This window comes from Vulpes lagopus, chromosome 9 (assembly GCF_018345385.1).
Source record: "Vulpes lagopus strain Blue_001 chromosome 9, ASM1834538v1, whole genome shotgun sequence".
NCBI lineage: Eukaryota > Metazoa > Chordata > Mammalia > Carnivora > Canidae > Vulpes > Vulpes lagopus.
This window is the reverse complement of record NC_054832.1, coordinates 75,253,579-75,280,001: the sequence shown is the minus strand read 5'-3', so window position 1 is coordinate 75,280,001 and position 26,423 is coordinate 75,253,579. Positions and strand designations below refer to the sequence as shown.

The following is a 26,423-nucleotide window of genomic DNA, read 5'->3' as shown; positions in this document are numbered from 1 at the left end:
AATAACTAGGAGCACATTTTAGGCACTAAAAGATCTCATTTGACCATTTTTCTTACATCCTGACTTGAATTCCGAAAAAGAAAAGATAGGGATACTTGGGTGGCTCAGTAGTTGAGTCTCTGCCTTTGGCTCATGGCATGATTTCGGGGTCTGGGATTAAGTCTTGCATCGGGATTCCTGCGAGGAGCTTGCTTCTCCCTCTGCCTATGTTTCTGCCTCTCTCTGTGTGTCTCTCATGGATAAATAAATAAAATTTTAAAAAAAGAAAAGATTAACAGTGTTTTTTTTTAATTTAAAATAAAATTTCTATGTTACAGGGCATCTCGAAGCTTACACAATAGCAATTATTGTGTAATTAAAAATCAGATGGTTCCCAGTCATGAATGTCATGAAAAAGACTGCCTGTCTGATAGATTGTCTTTAGGAGGCATTACTAAGTACTGGAAATGAATAAGCAGTTTTGAGTTATAGAAAATCTTATTGGGACAAAACTTAATTGAAGAAACAGAAATATTACTTACAAAATATTTCAGGCCTTTCATGAAGTTTCAGAAACCTGACTAGAGAACAAAGGAACAAAGAATAGGAAAGGAGCTGGTTAGTTTCCCACACCGTCATGGTTCCGACAGAGGATTATTGTTGGAATTATTTAAACAAAACAATGGAAGACCTTGCCGAGAGCAGTGTCAGTGAAAGAGTGGGAACAAAACCTTGATGAGAGCATTAAGCAATGAAAGTATCAACAACTCTTCCAAGGAGAACTTCCCAACTTCTGCAAAGAATATAATGTTATGGTCTGAATGTTTGTGCCTCTTCAAAATTCATATTGTTACAATTACCCCCAAGGTGATGATATTAGGAGGTGGGGCATTTGGGAGCTGACTAGGTCATGAGAGCAGTTCCCCCATGATTAGTATTAATGCCTTATTAAAGAGACCCTAGAGGGGTAGCTCATCCCTCCTGCCATCTATCAACTGAGAGACTTGCCCTCATTAGGCACATTGATTTTGGACATCCAGACTGTGAGACATAAATTTTTATTCTACCCAGTTTATGCTATTTTATTTAAGCAGCTCAAACAGACTAAGAGTGTTTGAAGGGAAGCATGAGAAATGGGTTAGTTGCCCTACAGCCCCAGGGGATATAAGCATGCATTACAAACTTTCTAACGGGAAATGCTACAGCCTGCTATGTTGATGGTGGGGATAAAGGGAAAAATCTGTCCCTGGTTTCACATTTCCATGCAGAGAGGCCTCCATCAGAGTGATGCTTTTCGACTCTTGGCCTACAAATTGCTCTTTGCTCCTCAGGAGGAGTGAGTTGACTGATCCAGGGGTAAAATCCATGATCCTGTTTCTCAAGTTGATGGAGCCCATCTATTAAAAGTCTGAGAGCACTGGAAAACTGTTTCTTTCCTTCTTTTTGGTGCCAATTAGGATAAGGCAGCATTCTAGAGAAGTCTCCAAGCCTGAACTTCCTTTTGGGAAGGCTTCCCAAGGTCTAAACTGAAGCAGTAGCAAAGTATGTTAGCTAGTATTTTGAGCAACAATTTAAAGCTCAATCCACAGTGGATTTTCAGTAATGACAAGGAAATTTTTACTTCCACTAACCTATCTCCATTGATTCCATACTTGGTAGGAGAATAAAAATATATTGTATATGGACCTGCTAAGAATGACTTAATAAAATGGGTATAAGGAAGGAAGAATGGAAATTGGAGGAGCTATATTGAGTAGGATGGACTTTAAGTATCATCTGTCCATTGTGACCAAAGAGAATGGGGTGCGGATGCAGATAAAGCAAGAAGACAAACTTGGAATCAAGCCTTTACTCCATCATTTAGCTAGACAGCCTTGAGAATATTCATTAGTCTTTCTGAGTTTTATTTTTCTTATTTGTGAAATAGGAATGATATTTGTCACCATCAATTTACTATGAAACATACATGAGACGTCACATGAAAATACTTAGCAAAAATTCAGTCCCTTAAAGTCAGCAAATAATGTTTGTAATAATGTATATATGCTAATAAATCTATATATAACAGGCCAGGCCAAGTATAGAAAAATGTGAAACCAAGTATAGACTGGTGTCCAGTAAATTTGTTTAATTTGTAGTTTGAATATCCATAAAGCCAAAGGGGCCTGTCAACAAGAATAACCTTGTAAGTCTTTCTTCAGTAAAAAAGCCATTTTGGAATTTGGTATTCAAAAAGTCTTTCTGGTATTCACTTCAGTCAGGGTAAACACTTTATTCTTACTGGTAGATATTATGAACCATCTGGAACAGATGATTGTCCTGTTTCATCTTCTCAGCTCCAGGAAAATTTAACTTTGCTTGAAAATGGAAAAGTTTGCAGTGAGTCTTGGAACAGGTTTTTGGTGTTTTTTTTTTTTTTTTTGTAAAGAGTTTGTAGAGAACTTAGATTTTATTTCCTTTCCTAATTTTCTCTTTATTGATCATATAATTTATAGATTGTATTATTCATATTGATCATACAGTTGATCCCTTATCAAAAGTTTCTACCAAACTGTAAGAGTTTTCTCTGTCAAAATGCAATAAATGTAACTGAAAGTGTGTTTTGTGAGAGCATATTTCCTTGTAGTCCATACCATTAAGATTTTCTCCACTAGTAAAAATCCCTTTATCAGGTATGCTAATAAATTAAATTGCCTACCAATTCCTTCATAGAAAAGGTACTACACTCAGGATGTTGAAGGGGCAACTTTCAGAAAATCATGCAACACTCAGTGCTGCCTCCCTTTTTCCAAGGTAAGCATATGCAGAACTTGTTTATGATTAAGGTATAACTTATTGTTAGTAAAATGAATAAATAAAGGTATTCAGTTTCGTGGTTTTGACAGTCTTACAAGGTCATGCACACACACACACTCCTTGATATAGTGTATTTCCTGCACCATGGAGAGCTCCCTTGTGCACCTACTCAGCTAATCTCTGTAATCCCACCCCCACTCCAAAGCAAACATTTTTCTAATTTCTATCCCCATAGACTAGTTTTTCCTGTCTGGATTTCATTATATGCAATAGTCCAGTATATTTTCTTTGTGTGGAAATTTATTTTTTTTCACTCCACAGATTATTTTTTGAACTAACTCATGTCATTTATGGAATCTACAATCTATGCCTTTTGAGTGCTTATTAGTTTATATTGAATATTATTCTTTGGTGAAGCATCTTCTTGTGTCTTTTGTCAATTAATTTGTCGAGTTATTGTCTTCTTATTGTTACTTTATAGATGGATCATGAATTCTTTATCAGATACAAGTATCACGAATATATTTTCACAGTCAGTGGCTTATGTATTTATTATCTTGGTGGCATATTTTAATAACTACAATTTTTAGATTTTTATGAAGTTCAATTTATTATTTATTTCAATATTAGTGCATTTTGTTCAAATATAAATAATATTTGTCTTCTCTGAGTCTAGGATGTTCTCTATGCTTTCTTCTAGAAGCTGCATGGTTTCAACCTTTATAATTATACCTATTTTTATGAACGGAGTAAGCCAAGACGGAAGGTATATGTGTGTGTGTGTGTGTGTATGCATTTAAGTCAGATTTATCAATATACAATTTACATGCAATAAAATTCACCTTTTTCAGATGTGATTGATGAGTTTTGATAAATGTATACGCTTAACCTCTACTATAACTGAGGTATAGAACATATCAATTCAGAAGTTTTCTAGAGCCATTTGGTCAACTCTCCCTTTCTTTACCCCTAACTCCGGGTAACTGCTGATATGTTTTCTGTCCCTTTAGCTTTGCTCTTTCTAGAACGTCCTAAAAATGCGATCATGCAGTGCACAGCCTTTTCTGTCTGGATTCTTTTACACAGCATAAAACCTTTGACATTTATACACATTGCTGCATGTATCCATGGTTCATTCATTTTATTGCTGAGTAGAATTTGAATTCATGGATTTATCACAATCCATTTATTCATTCATCAGTTGTGAAAGATAAACATTTGGGTTGTTTCCAATTTTTGGCTATCATGATTGAGTGTCTGTGAACATTCGTATCTAGGTCTTTGTGTGGATATGTTTTCAGTTCTCTAGATGTAGAACCACTGGATCATATGGAAAGTCTATGTTTAATACAAAACTGTCAATCTGTTCTCCAAAAGTAACTTTACCTTCCCACCAGCAGTGCATGAGAGTTTCAGTTATTCACATTATCCCCAGGGACACAATGGGCCATGGTAGTGAGTATGCAGTGATATTGTGATTATAATTTGTATATCCATGACGACTACTGACAGTATTTTTTCATGGATTTATTTATATATCTCCTTTAGCAAAATCTCTATACATTATTTTTAAAATTGAATTGAATTGTCTTCCTATTATCAAATTGTAACACTAATTTTTATAGACTAGACATATGTCTTTTATTAGTTATATGCTTTGCAATTACTTTTTTCCAATGTGTGTGTGTGTGTGTGTGTGTGTGTGTGTGTGCATCATTATGAAAGGGTGTTAAAGTCTGCAAATGCTTTTTTTTTGCATTTATTGAAATAACTGTATGGTTTTCCCTTTTTAGCCTGCTACAATGATGATTTCTCTTGTTCAATATTTGAATATTAAACAAACTTTGTATTCCTGAAATAAACCTCACTTGGTAATGATGCATTTCTTTTGTATGTTGCTAGGTTCTATTTGCTAGAATTTTGTTATTTTTACATCTGTTTCCATGGAGGCTACTGGTCTGCAGTTTTCTTATAGTGCCTTTTTCTGATTTTGGTATCAGTGTAATACCTTCATAAAATAATTGTGGAAGTATTCATTTCTTTTCTATTTTGTGGAAATTTGAACAGGATTGGTATTATTACCTCCTCAAATGTTTGGTAGAATTCATCAACAAAGCCATCTGGACAGGAGTTTTTTGTGTGCTTGCAAGAATGTTTACAGTTCTGAATTTAATTTCTTTAATAATAAGGGCTATTCAGGTTGCTATCTTTTCTAAGTGAATAATATTTAGTATCTTGTACGTTTCAGAAAATGTGACCTTTTTATCTAAGCCGTAGAATATATTGAAAGAAAGTTGTTCGTGAGATTCCTTTATCTTTTTTTTAAATGTTATTTATTTATTTATGAGAGACACACACACAGAGAGGCAGAGACACAGGCAGAGGGATAAGCAGGCTCCATGCAGGGAGCCTGATGAGGGACTTGATCCTGGGTCTCCAGGATCACACCCTGGGCTGCAGGCAGCACTAAACCTCTGTGCCACCAGGGCTGCCCAGGTTCCTTTATCTTTTTAACGCCTATAGTATCTAAAGTAAAATCTTTTCCTTCCAGGAATGATAATTTGAGTCTTCTCTCTTCCTTTCTTGTTGGTTGGAGGTTTACAATTTTATTAGTAATGTCAGAGAACTAGTTTTTTATTGTACTGATTTACTCTTTTGCCTTTATATGTCACTGATTATTCATTTTCCCCCTTCTCCTCCTTATGTTAAATTTTATTTACTCACTTTTTTCTAGCTTCTTAAGGAAATAGCTTAGATCAGAGGTTGCCAAATTACAGCCCATGCCCTATTTCTGCATAGCATCTGAACTAAAAAAAAAATTTTTTTTTATATTTTAAAGGGTTGTAAAATTCGTTGAACAATCGACAGAGACCATCAATGATCTACAAAGCTCAAAATGCTTACTAGTTTTCAAAGTTTATAAATTCTGGCTTTGATCATTTATTTGAGTCCTTTTAAAGCTATAAATTTCTGGGGCACCTAGATGCCTCAATTAATTAAGTGTCTGATTCTTGATTTCGGCTCAGGTCATGACACTTGATCTTAGCCAAAAGGCTAAGAAGCAATCGGCTCAGGACATGAGATCAAGCCCTGCATAGGGCTCTGTGCTCAGTGGAGCTTCTGCTTGGGATTCTCTCATCCTCTCCCTCTATCTCTCCTCCCAATTGTACTCTCTCTCTCTCAAATAAATACATAAATATTTTTTTTTAATTAAAGCTACAAATTTCCCTTTAATCACTCCTTTGGCAGGATCCCACAGCTTTGTTACATTGTTTTTTCGTCTTCATTCAAATAAATGCATTTTCCAATTTGCCTTGTGATTTCTTCTCTGCCCTAAGGATTTTAAAATAACTGTTCCTTAATTTCCAAATGTTTGGTTATTAATTTCTATCTGGTTAAATCCTACCATGGTTAGAAACATATTTTTTTAGAAACGAATTTTTCATGCTTTCAATTCTTTAAGTTTATTGAGAGTTAATTAAATGTCTAGAATAAAGGTTATCTTGGTAAATATTCCTTACAACTTAAAATAATTTGTATTCTTATATCTTTTGGAATTATGAAGGTTCTTTTTTCCTATACATATGCCTGGATCTTCAGCACTTTTTGCTTAAAAACACTTACTGAAAAATATGTTCTTTTTGTCCAATTAATTGACAGAGTGAACCTTGGCTAAAATACAATTGATGAATATCTATTGATTTTGTCTTTCTAGCTGTCTTAAAACATCTACTTTCAAATTTCCAAGATCAAGTTTTTTTCAAACTAGAGAAATGGTAAGAATCCCTTGAGCATTAGTCTCTTGTAGTGTGACATTTTGTTACCAATGAAAAATTTTTACAGTCTTTCTTTGAACATCGCCATGAAATTTGACAGTAATGTCTACTCCAATAACTTTAGCAGGGAATTTTTTTTTAGCAGGGAATTTTTAAAAACAACTGGAAGCCTATCATAATGTCACTGTTGTGAATAGATGGATAAGTTAAGTGGAAATGAAGATTGTTCTGAATAATTTTTCAATCTCCAAAATTTACAAGTTGAGTTTATAAAGCTTTGATTTTTCATTGTCACTTTCAGTCTTTATCATTTACTTTGCTATTTCCAAGCAATATTATTACAGCAGAGGTAATAGTATGAAAAGAATATCATCTTGTATACTTTTAATCTGAATGAAATTATAAAACGGATATTGAAGAAAAGCCTAAAGAAAGCCTAACTATCAATAATCTAGAATCATCAGATTTTTTTTTTGCTCATTTGAAAGTATATTTGGAGCTAACAGATTAATTTGTGACTGTTCAATGTCTCTGCAGTTCTATTCCTTTTCATATCTAAAGTAAGCGGTGGAGTTTTTTCAAACAGATTTTTAAGACAAGAAGTAGTATTTTTACTTGATTTGATTAATATTGAAATTGGAATTTCAGAAAGACATTTTCCAAAATGGTTAGATAAATGTTCTAAATACTAGTTTTGACTCAAAACTTATGGTCAGGTCCAATCTTTGATCCTGTGGGACCCTGATTTTGGTGTCTTACAATGCAGTTAGTAAAATATTTCCCGATATAGAACTTTGTGAGTCTATACCATGCTTAATCTGAAGGTGCATATGTGTCAAATGCTATGGCTAGTAGCACTGGCAGGGTCCTGATTCCAGGACTTGGCAGCAGCAAGACAATGCTGCTCTTTTTAGGAAGTACCTCCAATGACATGACGCTTTCCTTTCCTGTCTCAAACACTGAATAGAACAAGAAAAAGGTCCTGTTCAAATAGAAAATCCAAATGTAATTAGCAATGATGTTTATCTTTACATTATTTAAAGGCTCTATTGGTATCAATGAGTTCTTCACAAATATGAGTTTCTGTACTGTTAGGACACTCCCCACAATATTGGCAGCCACAGCAAAAAAGAGATGTAGATAGATGTTATGAGTAATCCTACATGTATTATAACTATAAGGAATAAGTAATCTATTTGTAAATAATATTACTAGAAGACTTGTAAGCAAGTGCCTCAGAGAAGTTCTTATAACTAAATATTTATATTTCAAAATTTGGTTTTTTAAAATTTTTTATTGGAGTTCAATTTGCCAACATATGCATAACACCCAGTGCTCATCCCACCAAGTGCACCCCTCAGTGCCCATTCCCCAGTCACCCCAACCGCCCGCCCATCTCCCTTTCCACTACCCCTTGTTCGTTTCCCAGAGTTAGGTGTCTCTCATGTTCTGTCACCCTCACTGATAATTTCATTCATTTTCTCTCCTTTCCCCTTTATTCCCTTTCACTAATTTTTATATTCCCCACATGAATGAGACCATATAATGTTTGTTCTTCTCCGATTGATTTATCTCACTCAGCATTATACCTTCCAGTTTCATACACGTCAAAGCAAATGGTGGGTATTCATCGTTTCTAATGGCTGAGTAATATTCCATTGTATACATAGACCACATCTTCTTTATCCATCATCTTTTGATGGACACCGAGGCTCCTTCCACAGTTTAGCTATTGTGGACATTGCTGCTAGAAACACAGGGGTGCAGGTGACCCGGCGTTTCATTGCATCTGTATCTTTGGGGTAAATCCCCAACAGAGCAACTGCTGGGTCGAAGGACAAATCTATTTTTAACTCTTTGAGGAACCTCCACACAGTTTTCCAGAGTGGCTACACCAGTTCACATTCCCACCAACAGTGTAAGAGGGTTCCCCTTCCTCCACATCCTCTCCAACATTTGTTGTTTCCTGCCTGTTAATTTTCCCCATTGTCACTGGTGTGAGGTGGGATCTCATTGTGGTTTTGATTTGTATTTCCCTGATGGCAAGTGATGCAGATCATTTTCCCATGTGTGTGCTGGCCATGTCCATGTCTTCCTCTGTGAGATTTCTGTTCATGTCTTTTACCCATTTCCTGATTGGATTGTTTGTTTCTTTGCTGTTGAGTTTAATAAGTTCTTTATAGACCTTGGACACTAGCCCTTTATCTTATATGTCATTTGCAAATATCTTCTCCCATTCTGTAGGTTGTCTTTTAGTTCTGTTGACTGTTTCTTTTGCTGTGCAGAAGCCTTCGATCTTGATTAAGTCCAATTAATTCATTTTTGCTTTTGTTCCCCTTGCCTTCATGGATGTATCTTACAATAAGTTGCTGTGGCCAAGTTCAAAAAGGGTGTTGTCTGTGTTCTCCTCTAGGATTTGGATGGATTCTTGTCTCAGATTTAGATCTTTAATCCATTTTGAGTTTATCTTTGTGTCTGGTGTAAGAGAATGGTCCAGTTTCATTCTTCTGCATGTGGATGTCCAATTTTCCCAGCACCATTTATTGAAGAGACTGTCTTTTTTCCAGTGGATAGTCTTTCCTGCTTTGTCAAATATTAGTTGACCATAAAGTTGAGGGTCCACTTCTGGATTCTCTAGTCACTTCCATTGATCTATGTGTCTGTTTTTGTGCCAGTACCACACTGTCTTGATGACCACAGCTTTGTAGTACAACCTGAAATTTGGAGTTGTGATGCCCCCAGCTCTGGTTTTCTTTTTAAATATGCCCCTGGCTATTCATGGTCTTTTCTGATTCCACACAAATATTAAGATGATTTGTTCCAACTCTCTGAAGAAAGTCCATGGTATTTTGATAGGGATTTCATTAAATGTGTAAATTACTCTGGGTAGCATAGACATTTTTACCATATTAATTCTTCCAATCCATAAGCATGGATTATATATCGCAATACAAGCATCCATCAGAAAACTGGAAAGAACTCAAATACAAAAGCTAACCTTGCACCTAAAGGCACTGGAGAAAGAACAGCAAATAAAACCTTCACCCAGCAGAAGGAGTGAGTTAAGAAAGATTCAAGCAGAACTCAATGAAATCGAGACCAAAAGAACTGTGGAACAGATCAACAAAACCAGGAGTTGGTTCTTTGAAAGAATTAATAAGATAGATAAACCATTAGCCAGCCTTATTAAAAAGAAGAGAGAAAAGACTCAAATTAATAAAATCACAAATGAAAAAGAGAGATCACCACCAATACCAAGTAAATACAAATGATTTTAAAAACTTCTTATGAGCAGCTATATGCCAATGAATTAGGCAATGTAGAAGAAATGGACACATTTCTGGAAAACCACAAACTACCAAAACTGGATCAGGAAGAAATAGAAAGCCTGAACAGGCTGATAACCAGGGAGGAAATTGAAGCCGTCATCAAAAACCTCCCAAGACACAAAAGTACAGGGCCAGATGGCTCTTCAAGGGAATTCTATCAAACGTTTAAAGAAACAATACCTATTCTACTAAAGCTGTTCCGAAAGATAGAAAGAACACAGGCAACACCCTTCTTGAACTCAGCCACAGTAACTTCTTGCAAAATACATCCATGAAGGTGAGAGAAACAAAAGCAAAAATGAACTATTGGGAATTCATCAAGATAAGAAAGAGATGGAATACTTCCAAACTTGTTCTATGAGGCCAGCATCACCTTAATTCCAAAACCAGACAAAGACCCCACCATAAGGAGAATTATAGACCAATATACCTGATGAACACACATGCAAAAATTCTCAACAAGCCAATACGATCCAACAGTACATTAAGAAGATTATTCACCAGGACCAAGTGGGATTTATCCCCAGGATGCAAGGTTGGTTCAACACTCGTAAAGCAATCAACGTGATAGATAACAGCAACATGAGAAAACAGAATAACCATATATATGATCCTCTCAATAGATGCAGAGAAAGCATTTGACAAAATACAGCATCCATTCCTGATCAAAACTCTTCAGAGTGCAGGGATAGAGGTAACATTCCTCAGCATCTTAAAAGCCATCTATGAAAAGCCCACAGCAAATATCATTCTCAATGGGGAAGCACTGGGAGCCTTTCCCCTCAGATCAGGAACAAGACAGGGATGTCCACTCTCACCACGGATATTCAACATAGTACTGGAAGTCCTCGCCTCAGCAATCAGGCAACAAAAAAGAAATAAAAGGCATTAAATTGGCAAAAAAGAAGTCAAACTCTCCCTCTTTGCAGATGACATGATACTGTACATAGAAAACCCAAAAGACTCCACCCCAAGATTGCTAGAACTCATACAGCAATTCGGCAGTGTGGCAGGATACAAAATCAATGCCCAGAAACCAGTGGCATTTTTATATACTAACAATGAAACAAAGAAAAGAGAAATCCCAGGAGTCAATCCCATTTACAATTGCACCCAAAAGCATAAGATACCTAGGAATAAACCTAACCAAAGTGGTAAAGGATCTATACTCTAAAAACTACAGAACACTTCTGAAAGAAATTGAGGAAGACACAAAGAGATGGAAAAATATATTTGAAAATTTGGAAGGAAATCTACCCCACTGAAAATTGGTGACACAATTTTTGAAGTATTAAATACTTCCTTCTTACATGAATGAATACAAAGGTAAACTAATGAAGAGCTCTTTTCCTTGTTTAGTGATTTTGGATATGCTATTATTAATTTAATAGAATGTCTACGTTTAGGGATGCCTTGGTGGCTCAGTGGTTGAGCATCTGCCTTCAGCTCAGGGCATGATCCCGGAGTCCCAGGGTTGAGTCCCACATCAGGCTTCCTGCCTGGAGCCTACTTCTCCCTCTGCCTATGTATCTGCCTCTCTCTCTGTGTCTCTCATGAATAAATGAATAAAATCTTAAAAAAAAGAATGTCTATGTTTTTTTAAATTTTGACTTAGTAGAGAGAAGATATTAAAATAATTGGTGCAAATAACTAACTAATTTAATTATAAACTTTCCCCTTGAACCGCCATCTCAATGTGTTTTAAAGGATCTGTTTGTTTTAGTAGAGATGCTTCCAAGTTTCTTATACTTATTCAGGAACATGCTTCAGGGCAATTGTTTATATTATAATCATATATAAATATTTTGTTGTAATATTCATGATTTGGCCAAGACAAATTTTAATAAAGCATAAATCCAATATAATATAGACCCTTCTCCAAATTACTTCAAGTTAATGCAAGTATGTTCTCCCATAAAAAGACTTCTAATAATTGCAAAAATCTAGATTTTTTTTAAATACCTTCAAAATAAAAAGGGAAAAGCATTGGCATCAGATGACCCAGGCTTAAATTCTGACTTTGGGGGCAACGTGCTTTGTAACTCTGCTCATTCATCCCTGGATGAGAGTTCCTCCATCTGCCTTTTGGATGTGATTCCCAAGGATTGTATGGTCTGAGAGCAATTTTGAGGGCCATACAAGTCATATGAAGTTCAAGAGACAGAAATTACAAGATTAATTTCAATCAATATACTGAAATTGATCAGCTCCATTATCAACACACAAACAATAACCTCTCTGTCTTGAACAGGGATGTCCACTCTCACCACTGCTGTCCAACATAGTTCTGGAAGTCCTCGCCTCAGCAATCAGACAACAAAAAGACATAAAAGGCATTCAAATTGGCAAAGAAGTCAAACTCTCCCTCTTCACCGGTGACATGATACTCTACATAGAAAACCCAAAAGCCTCCACCCCAAGATGGCTAGAACTCATACAGCAATTTGGTAGCGTGGCAGGATACAAAATCAATGCCCAGAAATCAATGGCATTTCTATACACTAAGAATGAGACTGAAGAAAGAGAAATTAAGGAGTCAATCCCATTTACAATTGCATCCAAAAGCATGAAATACCTAGGAATAAAGCTAACCAAAGAGGTAAAAGATATATACCCTAAAAACGAAAGAAATTGAAGAAGACACAAAGAGATGGAAAAATATTCCATGCTCATGGATTGGCAGAATTAATATTGTAAAAATGTCAATGTTACCCAGGGCAATTTACACGTTTAATGCAATCCCTATCAAAATACCATGGACTTTCTTCAGAGAGTTGGAACAAATTATTTTAAGATTTGTGTGGAATCAGAAAAGACCCCGAATAGCCAAGGGAATTTTAAAAAAGAAAACCATAGCTGGGGGCATCACAATGCCAGATTTCAGGTTGTACTACAAAGCTGTGGTCATCAAGACAGTGTGGTCCTGGCACAAAAACAGACACATAGATCAATGGAACAGAATAGAGAACCCAGAAGTGGACCCTGAACTTTATGGTCAACTAATATTCGATAAAGGAGGAAAGACTATCCATTGGAAGAAAGACAGTCTCTTCAATAAATGGTGCTGGGAAAATTGGACATCCACATGCAGAAGAATGAAACTGGACCACTCTCTTTCACCATACACAAAGATAAACTCAAAACGGATGAGAGATCTAAATGTGAGACAAGAGTCAATCAAAATCATAGAAGAGAACACAGGCAACACCCTTTTTGAACTTGGCCACAGTAACTTCTTGCAAGATACAGCCACGATGGCAAAAGAAACAAAAGCAAAAATGAACTATTGGGACTTCATCAAGATAAGAAGCTTTCACACAGCAAAGGATACAGTCAACAAAACTAAAAGACAACCTACAGAATGGGAGAAGATATTTGCAAACGACATATCAGATAAAGGGCTAGTTTCCAAAATCTATAAAGAACTTATTAAACTCAACACCAAAGAAACAAACAATCGAATCATGAAATGGGCAAAAGGCATGAAGAGAAATCTCACAGAGGAAGACATAGACATGGCCAACACTCACATGAGAAAATGCTCTGCATCACTTCTCATCAGGGAAATACAAATCAAAACCACAATGAGATCCCACCTTACACCAGTGAGAATGGGGAAAATTAACAAGGCAGGAAACAACAAATGTTGGAGAGGATGCGGAGAAAAGGGAACCCTCCTGCACTGTTGGTGGGAATGTGAACTGGTGCAGCCACTCTGGAAAACTGTGTGGAGGTTCCTCAAAGAGTTAAAAATAGACCTGCCCTACGACCCAGCAATTGCACTGCTGGGGATTTACCCCAAAGATACAGATGCAATGAAACGCCGGGACACCTGCACCCTGATGTTTCTAGCAGCAATGGCCACAATCGCCACACTGTGGAAGGAGCCTCGGTGTCCATCGAAAGATGATGGATAAAGAAGATGTGGTCTATGTATACAATGGAATATTCCTCAGCCATTAGAAATGACAAATACCCACCATTTGCTTCAACATGGATGGAACTGGAGGGTATTATGCTGAGTGAAGTAAGTCAATCGGAGAAGGACAAACAGTGTATGTTCTCATTCATTTGGGGAATATAAATAATAGTGAAAGGGAATATAAAGGAAGGGAAAAGAAATGTGTGGGAAATATCAGGAAGGGAGACAGAACATAAAGACTCCTAACTCGGGGAAACGAACTAGGGGTGTTGGAAGGGGAGGAGGGCGGGTGTTGGAGGGGAATTGGTGATGGGCACTGAGGTGGACACTTGACGGGATGAGCACTGGGTGTTTTTCTGTATGTTGGTAAATTGAACACCAATAAAAATTAATTAAAAAAAAACAATAACCTCTCTGTCTTGAAATATCTACCTTAGACCTCATGTATTTATCTCTTTATTTGGTTAGATACCTAAGGAAAAACACAGATTTATCACAAATGAATATTTGATAAACCTTTGTGAATTTTTTTTATTGTAATTAACACAATCTTCTGGAGAGAGCAATTGCTGAGTCAGAAATAAACCTCTTCTGATTTTGAGTAAGTTTTGCAAGAATTTATATTGCTTCCTTTAAGTACCTTTACACAGATAATATTGAGCCTATTATAATGATACCTTTTTTATTAAAAAAGCACCCCCAGAATTTCAGTTTGGGGGAAGAAAATAAAAAGCTATTAGAATTATCATACAGAATATCTGTTCTACTTGGGTTCGCATCTCAGGGCCTTTGCACTTGCTGTCCCTTTTAGAAGATTTTTCTCCAAGTATCCATAAGAATGCCCCCTCTATGCCTTCATATCTCTATTCAAATCTCACCTTGTGGCTGAATTCCTCTTGATATCTCTCTAAAAAGCACCCCCACCCATCTTTCTCCTTTGCATGGCTTTCTTTTGTGCTATATAGTACTTGTCCCTCTCCACTATTATATATATTTTTGTGTGCTCACTATTTCCCTCACTAGAATGGAAATTAATGAAGTCAAAGACTTCTTTATTTGTTGAGTTAGTGACTAATTAATGAGAAAATCAACACATATATTTGTATTTATATCCCAGAAATTAAAGTTTTTGGATTGTCTAATTCTACTTAAGAATAACAAAAAGTGTAGCTATAAATACGGGTATATCTGTTCAGACAGTGGCCATGCGGATCTCTTGCTTTTAATACTTCATGTTCCGAGAATCAAGTACAATGCAAACACCGAGTTTGTTGTTATCCATAGTCACAACTGTGGCTGTGTCTTCCAGAATTCCTTGCTACACACCCCTCCCACCCACTGATCTCTCTCTACTGCACTGTGGCTGACGGGCTTTCATTTGACCTTCAGCCCCACCTACTGTCTTACTTTACTTTGGTCTGTGTGTTTTTAAAATTTTTATGTATTTATTCATAAGAGATACAGAGAGAGAGAGAAAGAGAGAGGCAGAGACACAGGCAGAGGGAGAAGCAGCCTCCATACAGAGAGCCCAACGTGGGACTTGATCCTGGATCTCCAGGATCCTGCCCTGGGCTGAAGGCGGCACTAAACTGCTGAGCCACCAGGGCTGCCCTTTGGTCTGTTTTTGAGATTCACCTATAATGTGGCATGTATCAACAGTTTGTTCATTTTTATCATTGTGTTCCATTATACATGATCTTTTTTTCTGCATTCACCTGTTGATGGACATTTGTTTCCAATTTGGGGCTATTATGGATAAAATTGTAATGAATAGTTGTATGTGAGTCTTTGTATGGATAAAAGTTTTTATTTCTGTTCACTAAACATGTAGGAGAGGAACTACTGATCATGGTGTATATTTAATTTTATGAGATACTTTCAGAGTGTAAACTTTCAGAGCTGCTGTACCTTCTGGCATTCTCACCTGTAGTCATTGAAAGTTCCAGTTGCTCCAGACTTGGCATTGTGAGTCTTTCTGATTTTTGTCATTGTGGTGGGCATATAATGTATCACATTGCAACTTTATTATTTTAAAATGTTTATTTATTTATTTTGAGAGATGGAGAGAGTTTGTGAGGACAGGGGGAGAGATAGATGGGAGACATGGAATCTCAGGCAGATTCTTGCTGAGTGTGGAGCCAGACTTGGGACTCGATCTCACGAGCCTGAGATCATGACTTGAGCCAAAATCAAGAGTCTGAGCCACCTTGGCACCCCCACATTGCAACTTCATTTTGCATTTCCCAGACAATTAATGATGTTGAGCATTGCTTTTATTTTTTAAATTTATTTAATTAAATACATAAAGTAAAATTCACTTTTTTAGTTCATGTGTTTTATGACAAATCCATAGGGTTAAATAACCACCACCACAATCAAGGTACAGTATAGTTCTATCTCCCCCCCCAAACTTCTCTGATGCTGTTCCTTTGTAACCAGACCCTCTCTAACATTTATACTTAATGTAATTATCAAATATGATTGGTTTATATATACCGATTTGCCATGGTTTTCAATTTTTTCTCTCTACCCTTTGTTATTTTTCTTCCTTTCACCTTATTATGGAATAATCTAGCATGTTCTAATATTCAATTTTATTTCTACTATTGGCATTTTAGCTGTATGTTCTTGTATTTATTTAGCAGTTGCACTAGGGTTTACAATATGCACCTTTAATCTATTAGCCTATTTTCAACTAATGCTATAACCATTTATGTATAAAGTAAGAACATTCTCAGAGCATATTTCTATTTCTCCCCACCCATTCTTTGATCCATTCTATCATATATGTTATTTCTATATATGTATGAAATCTTACAATACAGGGGTGTTTGAGTGGCTCAAGTTGGTTAAGCTCCGACTCTTGATTTTGGCTCAGGCCGGGATCTAAAAGTCATGAGATTGAGCCTTGCACTGGGCTCCCCACTGAACATCCTGCTTGGGATTCTCTCCCTCTTCCTCTGTGCCTCCCCCTGTGCACAAACTCTCTCGCTCTGTCTCTGTAAACAAACAAAAAACCTACAATAAATCTTAGTTTTTAAAACAAATGTCTTTAAATTTTTTAACATTTATTGAGCTCTGACTTACAGAGATTTCAATTTTCTTTTCTTTTTTTTTTTCAATTTTCTTTTGAAGGTATGAAGATATACATAAGAAAATCTTTTATATTTACCCAAATCTCATTTCCAGTGGCTCACATTTTCCTTGTTTTGGAAGAACTTCCTTTAATGTACAGATCTATTATTAGCACATTCTCTCAGCTTTTGGTGGTATGGAGAAGTCTTCATTTTATCTTCACATTTCTGGTGGAAATTTTTCTGGATACTGAGCTCTAGATTAACAGTTATTTTTTTTCGTTGTGCATACTGTGTTTGGGTTCCATTGAGTATCTTGATTCTGTAAATTACAGTTTTCCTACTGTTAAAAAACTTTTCAACTATTATTTCCTCAAGTACCATTTCTGTCCCTCTCTCACTGCCAGGTCTCCTGGGATTTCATTTAAACATATGTTAGGTCACCTGATAAGGCCCTGCAGGTCACTGAGGGTTTTCATTAGTTTTTTAAAAGATTTTATTTATTTATTTAAGAGGGAGTGCACAGGCACATGTGGGGGGAGGGGAGGGGCAGAGGCAGATGGAGAAGCAGATTTCCCTCTGAGCAGGGACTCTGACCAGTGGTTCCATCCCAAAACCCCAAGATCATGACTTAAGCTGGAGGCACATGTTTAACCAACTGAGCCACCCAGATGTCCCCTTTTTCATTATTTTATAATCTTTTTTTTTCCTATGAGCTTAACATTAGATAGTTTCTATTGCTATGCTTTCAGATTCACTGTTATTTTTTCTTCTGCAGTATTGATTCTATCTTACCCAGTATTTCTTTTTTTTTTTCAGTATTTCATTTCATATATTCCATTTGTCATTTCCTGAAGTTTCATTTACACACACACACACATAAGCATCCTTACTGTGTCGGTGTTTTAGTATAAATTCTTTAGCACATTTATAAGTTGTATATAATTGCTATCTTGAAGTTCCTGCCTAATTCCACCATTTCTATCATTTCTGACTTATTTTCCTGCCACGTATGGGTCATAATTTACAAATTCTTTGTTATGTCTAGTATTTTTTTAATTGGATGCCAAACATTGCATATGTTACAAGGCTGATTGTTTAGATTTTGTTATTTAAAAATGTTAGTTTTCTTTGGGAGCACCAACTAAGTTTTCCCTAAATTATGATAATACTTTGCAGGGGGGAGATTATTTTAAAACTTTGTTAGGGCAATCCTAGGATATCCTTATCTCCAGAGTTAATTTAGCCCTTCTAATAATTTTACTGATTTCCCCAAGTTTTCAGCAAATTCTTTGTACTCTTGCTAAACACAATTAAAATATGAATTGTTCACCTCATAGCTCCCAGTAGTTATCTTTGTGTGGACTTATAGAGTTTCACTTCTCATATTTGTAGATTAATACTCCACTAAAGGCTCAAGGGGACACCTATGCAAATTTCTGGGGTACTTTTTCTGTGTGGTTCCCTCTTCTCTGATGATTTGCCTTGATTATTTCAGGCACATCCACCTGTCTGAGTTCCCATCTGTCACCTCAAATGAGCAAGATGTCTGTACTCCACTTGGGATTCCCTTCCTTGCTCTGTGGTCAGAATGTATATCTCTAAGCAGAAGTTACTGCCAGCTGTAGGCTCACATTATTTGTTTCTCTCCTCTCAGGGATCACAGTTCTGTGCTGCCTGGTTTCTAATATCTTGAAACAATTGTTTTACATAATTTGGCCAGTTTTCTAGTTATTTGTGGGAGGGAGATAAATCTGGTCCCAGCCACTCTTTTTGAAGTAGAAGTTGAAGTTCAGGAATATTTGAAAGCTAGAATCAGCAGTATCTCTTGATGTATCAGATGTAGTGCGTGAAAGAAAAAAAGATGCCAAGTGTATCTCCTGGATTTTTAGGCTGAAAAATAGGAAGTATGGAGATATCCTCAACTGAGGTGGGAGTCTATGGGAGTTTTGGGGGAAAATCTCATTGTGAATTTGTTAATTCTGAGGTGTCCATTAGGTAGTAAGATGGAGATGCTGAGTAGGCAGTTATCTATATATTCTCTGGCATTTAGGAGAGAGGTGTGCCTGAGAACATCATCGGGGTTATCAGTATATATGATGCTAATGCACTCTACAGTACTCCATAGTGTGATCACTAGCAGAACCAGTACAGATAGTAAAGGGAGGAAGTCCAATGATCCAACATTGAGCCTATAGTGAGTGAGGGTCCGGACTGGGGCTGAATCCCCAGTGACAGGGCTGCCATGTCCTTCATGGTGAAAGGTGGAGGGACTCTTCCCTTTCTTCTGTGTAGTCGATAGTATGGGTGATGAAGAGATGGCGGACGGCATCAAAACCTTTATCCAGGACCTTATCAAGGGGATAAAAGTTTCTGTCTGGGCTATTTGTGCCATCTCAAAGCTAGATGCTCAAATCCGGGAAGAAAGGAGCAGTATTGGAGAAAGGAACGTAGTGTCTTGGCACAGTGGAGAGAGCAAACCTAGTGCAGAAGTAAAAAAGTGAGTCATGTATTGTTACTGGAATTTTATAGTGCTGTACTTGGAATGGTGGAGTATTCTGGTATGTTCTCCACTTGTTTCATTAAGCATTTATTTCTTAGCTTCAATCAGTAATAACACAAGTTATGGGTGATGCATGGCTTCCTGGAGAAGTTTGGTCTTGGCTGAAATTCTTTCACATCAATTTCGTGTTCTTTGGGTACTCCCCATCTGTCCTTAGCAAAGTTGTCAGTGCCATTTGGCTTCAGGATATAGTGGATCTGGTATTTGAGGTATCAGGAAGAAAGCCTCCCCCATTCCCTAGTATCAACAAAACATTTGCTCACATGCTCTTCAACAGTTTGCTGCTGACTCTCTTCTTCATCCAGGGGATGTTGTGAGTCTCTTTTCCACCCATCATTTTGGTCAGCTGGTTAGTCTTCTGCATATGTCCCTGTCTATTCACTCTACTGCTTTGAATATCTTAGTTCAATAAAGGAATCAAAATACACCAGTCACTGTCAGTCAGAGAGTGATTGGATATGGTTTGCCTTGGCTCTCCTAACAGGAATATAATCTCCGTACATTGTCAGTGGCTGTCTCTTCTCTATCCTCCTTCTTTTGCTCATGTCAACTCAATGGATGGCAAACAGCCCATGCACCTCCTCTTGGTGGGCTTCTTAAGCAAAGATTCTTCCACAAGACTGACCACCTATAGTCTGCCCTGAGCACTAATTTTCCTCAGAGAAGTTCTCTTCACTGCATATGTCTCCTGTTAATGGCAGGCTACCACCCACCCCTGAGCTGCCTATACCCAGAGAGGAGGGATGGGATTAAAAGGACCCTGTGGCAGCTCTTTTCACAGATCTCCTTGCCCTACTTCACCTGGGGTTCATGTTATATTAACTTTTCTCTGAGGAATTGGGATTTTTCTCTCTAGGGAACATCAGACACAATCTTCCTGACAACTGTGTGTGGATTTTTAACACTCTTCTTGAGCCTGAAAGGACCCCAGATTTCCTCCCAGCACCTTTCTAACATTTGCCAGTTTCTGTATCTGGACTAATTTGATACTTTCTTTTTCTTCCTCTGCCATTTATGCTCCTCCTCACCTTCCTATGCCTCACCACCCTCAGGTGAAAGGATTTTGTAATTCTGCCTGTTACATTTTACACATTCATTATTTTGGTTTTTCTGTTGTAAGAGCGAAGGGCAGGTGGCCCTAAGATGGGCCATATTGGCATGAAGATCATTTTGATTTAAAAAAACAATCAAAACTCAGTAGATTCATGAAAATTACTTTATTTCCCCCTGAACTGCCTAAAAAGGATTTTGACAGAGGGCTTGCTCAAGCAAGAGAGCTATTGATGAGGGATAGAAGCAGAAAAATCTTAACCTTTAGCTCAGAAAGCTGACCTACAGCCTGCATAGCTTTAATAAGGATCAAATACAGGCTGGTTGCTATATTCTTAAAGGGTCTTGTGACTCCCTGTACATTTCACTGATAATTAATGTTGAACCGAATGATAAGCACCAGAGAAATCATATGAGAGTAGTTTTACAAGTAGAAATTCAAAGAAGACATTTATGATCTAATACTCCTGCGTGTCTGCTCCCCCTTGAGCATTGAGCATGCAACCACCAGCTTCATATAGCAAGTATGCAGCTCTTTCTGCCCATAGGTCCTGTCCTCATGCTAGTCAAATAAACTTATTAATTTGCACTATAAAACGTCTCAAGAATTCTTACTTGGAAAAAAAAAAAGAATTATTACTTGGCCATTGAGCTGCACGATCCCGGGACCCTATCACCATATGTAACTACATTATGATATGAACTAGGTAAGGTAGACAAGAGGAACTCAACAAGGCCTGTTTGATCAATGTTCTTTCTGTCCCATTGTTCCCAAGTGGCCCAGCAAACATTTGTTTACTAAACATTTACTCTTTCATCTTCCTGTGAATTGCATTCCTTTCCTTTGAAGTCCCAGACCCCTACCCACTTCTCTTCAGAATCATATACATACCTCATTTTATCTGTCTTTGGAATTTCATGTCTATGTGGATTCATTTTACATATGAAATTAAATTTGATTTTTTCCTGTTAATCTGTCTCATGTACATTTGATTCCTCATCCAGCTAAAAAAGGATCAGAGGAAATTCTTTCTTCCCAACACTGTACATTGGATGTGGAAGCACCTACATTGGATGCGGAGAGTGAAGGAGTAGTATCTCAATTGTTGCTGGACACTTGTAACTGAGGTTAGCTTTTGGTCTATCTTGCTTCATGGAGCAGGGTGTGAGGGTGGGAAGCAACCTGAGAAGATGGAACAGGAAGAAAAACTTCCTCACAGAGAGATCTGTTAGATTTTGAGGAATGATTTTCTTTCTTCTCCTTGAAGAAGAAAAAGCTTTTTTTCACCGTGCTCTTAAAATTCCCCAACTTCGGGAAACATTGCTTCTGTACCAGTGTCATTGGAAACAGAATAATCAGAAAACCTGAACTTTCTCAACACTGGAGATTGGAAATTAACTGTTGGCCACAGCCAGGTCTGTCTGGTAATTCAAAGGAATACTGAGTGCTATAAATAGTAATGAAGGAGTAAATTTATTAAATGCCAAACCTCTGTTTGCTTGGTGTTTTGTTTTGTTTGTTATTTCAAGGAATTAGACAAAGCATAAGAGACTCTTAATCATAGGAAACAAGCTGAGGGTCACTGAAGGGACAGGGTAACCAGAAGATGGGCATTCTCTGCTGCTTTCTGGGTAAAATGAAGCAAGTGAACTGATGAAATCCAAGATCTTTCTTAGCTTTGAAATTCTCATATACCATTTTCACCTATATAGGCTGCTCCAGACAGATTTTTTTTTCAGACAGAAAATTTAAATGTTAAGAAGTTCTAAGGTCTTCCAATAATGTTCAATAATAGTAATTTAAATAAATTAAAATATTGTCAAAGCAAATTAATGGCTCTGAGATCAAGGTCTAGTTCACTAGTACTAGAAGAAAATTACAGCAAAAAATAAAGAAGAAAGGATTAAGACTAAAAATAGAAAAAGAGTAGATGGCAGAATATATAATTGTATAGAAATCTGAGAAATATGCAGGCTGGCAAATGAGTTTAATATTGAAATGTCAAAGAAAGAGTCTTAAAGGGATAACTGAAGGTCAAGAGTAAGCCAGAGAAACTTTGACTGAAGAAGCCATAAATATACAGAACAGGGAGAAATACAGGAAATATAAATCCATTTGAAATGTTTATTTAAACAAATGAAGGCTTTAAAGCTTAAGATGACTGAAATAAGGAGGAGGGAAAGTAATTAGCATTTACTGAATACCTATTATGTGTTAGGCATTGGGCCAGGTGGCTTACATAGCCTGTGTAACTTACAAGTACATTGAAGACTTAAAAAAAGAAACTGGGACCATCAGGAATAATTATTGTTCATTATGAACGAGTCTTAAGGAGTCAAAGAAATCTTGGTTGTTGGTCCTGAATTTCAGTAGGACTTCAGCATAGGCTTGTCATCTGAGTTTAAATGTTTCTCAGGTGATTGTGATGTACAGCCAAGCTTGAGAATCACAGATCTAAAGTATACCTTGTACCTCAGCAGATTCACATTCAGTTGGTGAAAACAATGCATTGCTGTAATTGTGCACAAGAGAATAGAAGGCTGCAGATTTGGGGAGACCCCCAGAAGACTTAGAAAACAGAAAGTAAAGGGGAAATCAAAGCAGTTCCTGGGCTGGACCAGACAATACATGGCCTACTGAGGAAGTCCCACTTTGATAATGTGGATTTCAACTAGGGTAAGACTAGAAAGGAAGATAACGTCATAACTGACTAATCTTAACTCCTGGTCAAGGTAATATCAGGAGTGGTAAAGCAGAGCTGGAGAGTGACAAAGTCCTTAGGAGAATCATCATCAAGTACATACTGCAATATACCACAAGCTCCATCCATGTTTGCCTCTAAGACTCTGTAAGGTATAGTAACAGGCACACGAAGCAGATAACAGCATTGAGGTCCCACAGCAACTGGGCAGTATGAATGGCAATTCTTAGAAGGATGGAAGTAAGATTTTAGGCAGCTCAGCAGGGTCCCAGGCAAGAGGGTGGGGTTCAGAACCCAGCAGCTCTCATAGTTACCAGGAACTAAAGCAAACATGAAATGTCAAGTCACGGGCCCCTTCCTGCTAAATGGAACATCACAGTGAGGTTGAGGAGGGAAATCAGATTCTTACAGGTACACACCTACAAGTGTACACCACGATTCCAGATTCCAGGCCACTCACGTGGAAGACAAGCCCATGTGCTTCAAAGGTAGGTTACCTGCTCTGAATTCTGGCATTGCCACTAACTTGGCCAAGTTACTTAACATCTATGTGCCTTCATTTTCTGCCTATAAGATGGGAATCAGAATAATAGTTTTATCTCATTGGGTTTTTGTTAAGATTAACTGAAGTAAGATATGTATATTTCACAATAAAGAACCACTCAAAAAAGTTAGAAAATGCTCAAAAGGACTAGCTGTTGCTGTTACCATGAGCTGGTAAGGAAGAGTAGCTAGGCAATGGCTGGGGAATTTGAGAGGAGGGGAGTGGGTGTGAGGGAGGAGCAAGAGGGATCTAAAGTGGACAGATGAACAGGAAATGAGAATTTGAACTACAGGATGTTGAAAAGAAAAAAGGTTTGAAATCACACAGTAGGGGTCAGTAGGGGGGGCAAGATGGTGGAGGAGTAGATCCCCAAGTCACCTGTCCTCACCAACTTACCTAGGTAACTTTCAAATCATCCTGAAAACCTATGAATTCGACCTGAGATTTAAAGAGAGAACAGCTGGAATGCTAAAGAGAGAAGAGTTTGTGCTTCTGACAAGGTAGGAAGACAGAAAAAAAATAAACAAAAAATAATCCAGTGGGGGAGCCCCCCGCAAGGAGCCGGGGCTAAGGCTGGTTGATGAAAGCCTCCAGGACAGGAAAGCCCAGCGCTGGAGAAGCAGGAACTTTAAGAATTTGCACCGGGGGATCCCTGGGTGGCGCAGCGGTTTGGCGCCTGCCTTTGGCCCAGGGCGCGATCCTGGAGCCCGACGGCTCCCAGTGCATGGAGCCTGCTTCTCCCTCTGCCTATGTCTCTGCCTCTCTCTCTCTCTCTCTCTCTCTCTCTCTCTCTGACTATCATAAATAATAAAATAAAAAAAAATTAAAAAAAAAAAAAGAATTTGCACCGGATTCTTCCTGGACAGAAAGGCGCTCGCAGGGAACTCGGGCAGGACCCCAGGAGGGGCAGTGGAGCCTCCAAGTTCCCAGGGCCACTAACAGAGGAAGTGCACCTTGGGGGAGAGCGAGCCACAGACTGTGGGCCGAGCTCGGTAAGTGGCTGGAGTGCGGGCCTGGCAGGGTCTTGGGAGAAGCTCAGGTGGTGGCTCCAGACGGAGGGGGCTGCGCCCTGCTGCCTTCGGGAGCCGTGGCCCCGGGAGCATGATTCCAGCAGCGCAGGCCCTGGATTCCAGGGTGCTGGGGGACACAGCCCAGGATTCTATGGTCCCCCCGGGACAGGCGGAGGCGGGAACAGCAAGGACTCCTCTGCCAGGCACCCCCAAACTGTGCAGGTCAGCGCCCCCCGCCCCTGGAGCATCCAGGACAGTAGGGACTGGGAAACTGTGGTAGTTACTGCGAGAGCTGACTCCAGAGCTGGAGAGCTGGCCGCTGCCAGTGTTGTATTCCATCCTGGTGTCACCCTGTGCCTGGGACAGAGAGGGGCCGCCAGGGAACAGGGACCTCACAGGATAAACAGCTCCCACTGATCCCAGCATCTGGTGGACAGCAGGGAAGCTCCCCAAGGTGCACACACCTGAGAATCAGCACAGCAGGCCCCTCTCCCAGAAGACCAGCTGGAAGGACAGGGGAAGAGCAAGTTCTTGGCCAAGCAGTGCTGGAAAGCTCAAGAGGAAGTCGAGGGATTTACAGTATATAGAACCATACGATACTCCTTTTTCTTCTTGAACTCTTCTTCTTCTTCTTCTTCTTCTTCTTCTTCTTCTTCTTCTTCTTCTACTTCTTCTTCTTCTTCTTCTTCTTCTTTCTTCTTCTTCTTCTTCTTCTTCTTCTTCTTCTTCTTCTTCTTCTTCTTCTTCCTTTTTCCAGTACCACTCGTTTTTAGCCACTATGCACTGAGAAAAATGACTAGAAAGAAGAACTTGCCACAAAAGAAAGAATCAGAAATAGTACTCTCTCCCACAGAGTTACAGAATTTTGATTACAATTCAATGTCAGAAAGCCAATTCAGAAGCACAATTATGAAGCTACTGGTGGCTCTGGAAAAAAGCATAGAGGAATCAAGAAACTTCATGACTGCAGAATTTAGAACTAATTAGGCCAAAATTAAAAATCAATTAAATGAGATGCAATCCAAACTGGAGGTCCTAACAATGAGGTTAATGAGGTAGAAGAAAGAGTGAGTGACATAGAAGACAAGTTAATGGCAAGGAAGGAAGCTGGGGAAAAAAGAAAAAAAATATTTAAAAACCATGAGGAAAGGTTAAGGGAAATAAATGACAGCCTCAGAAGGAAAAACCTACATTTAATTGGGGTTCCAGAGGGCACCAAAAGGGACAGAGGACCAGATAGCATATTTGAACAAATCATAGCTGAGAACTTCCCTAACTTGGGGAGGGAAACAGGCATTCAGATCCAGGAGATAGAGAGGCTCCCCCCTAAAATCAATAAAAACCATTCAAAACCTCAATATTTAATAGTGAAACTTGCAAATTCCAAAGATAAAGAGAAAATCCTTAAAGCAGCAAGAGACAAGAGATCCCTAACTTATATGGGGAGAAAGATTAACAGCAGACCTCTCCACAGAGACCTGGCAGGCCAGAAAGGGCTGGAAGGATATATTCAGGGTCCTAAATGAGAAGAACATGTAGCAAAGAATACTCTATCCAGCAAGGATCTAATTCAGAAAGAAGGAGAGATAAAGAGCTAGATAGGCAGAAACTGAAAGAATATGTGACTACCAAACCAGATCTGCAAGAAATATTCAGGAGGACCCTGTAAATGAAAGAG

The 26,423-nt window shown here is 38.2% G+C and overlaps 1 pseudogene; it reads left to right on the top strand.

Moving 5' to 3' along the window:
* The first annotated feature begins 19,170 nt into the window (after positions 1–19,170).
* On the top strand, positions 19,171–20,192 carry LOC121498633 (annotated as a pseudogene).
* Positions 20,193–26,423: the final 6,231 nt, after the last annotated feature.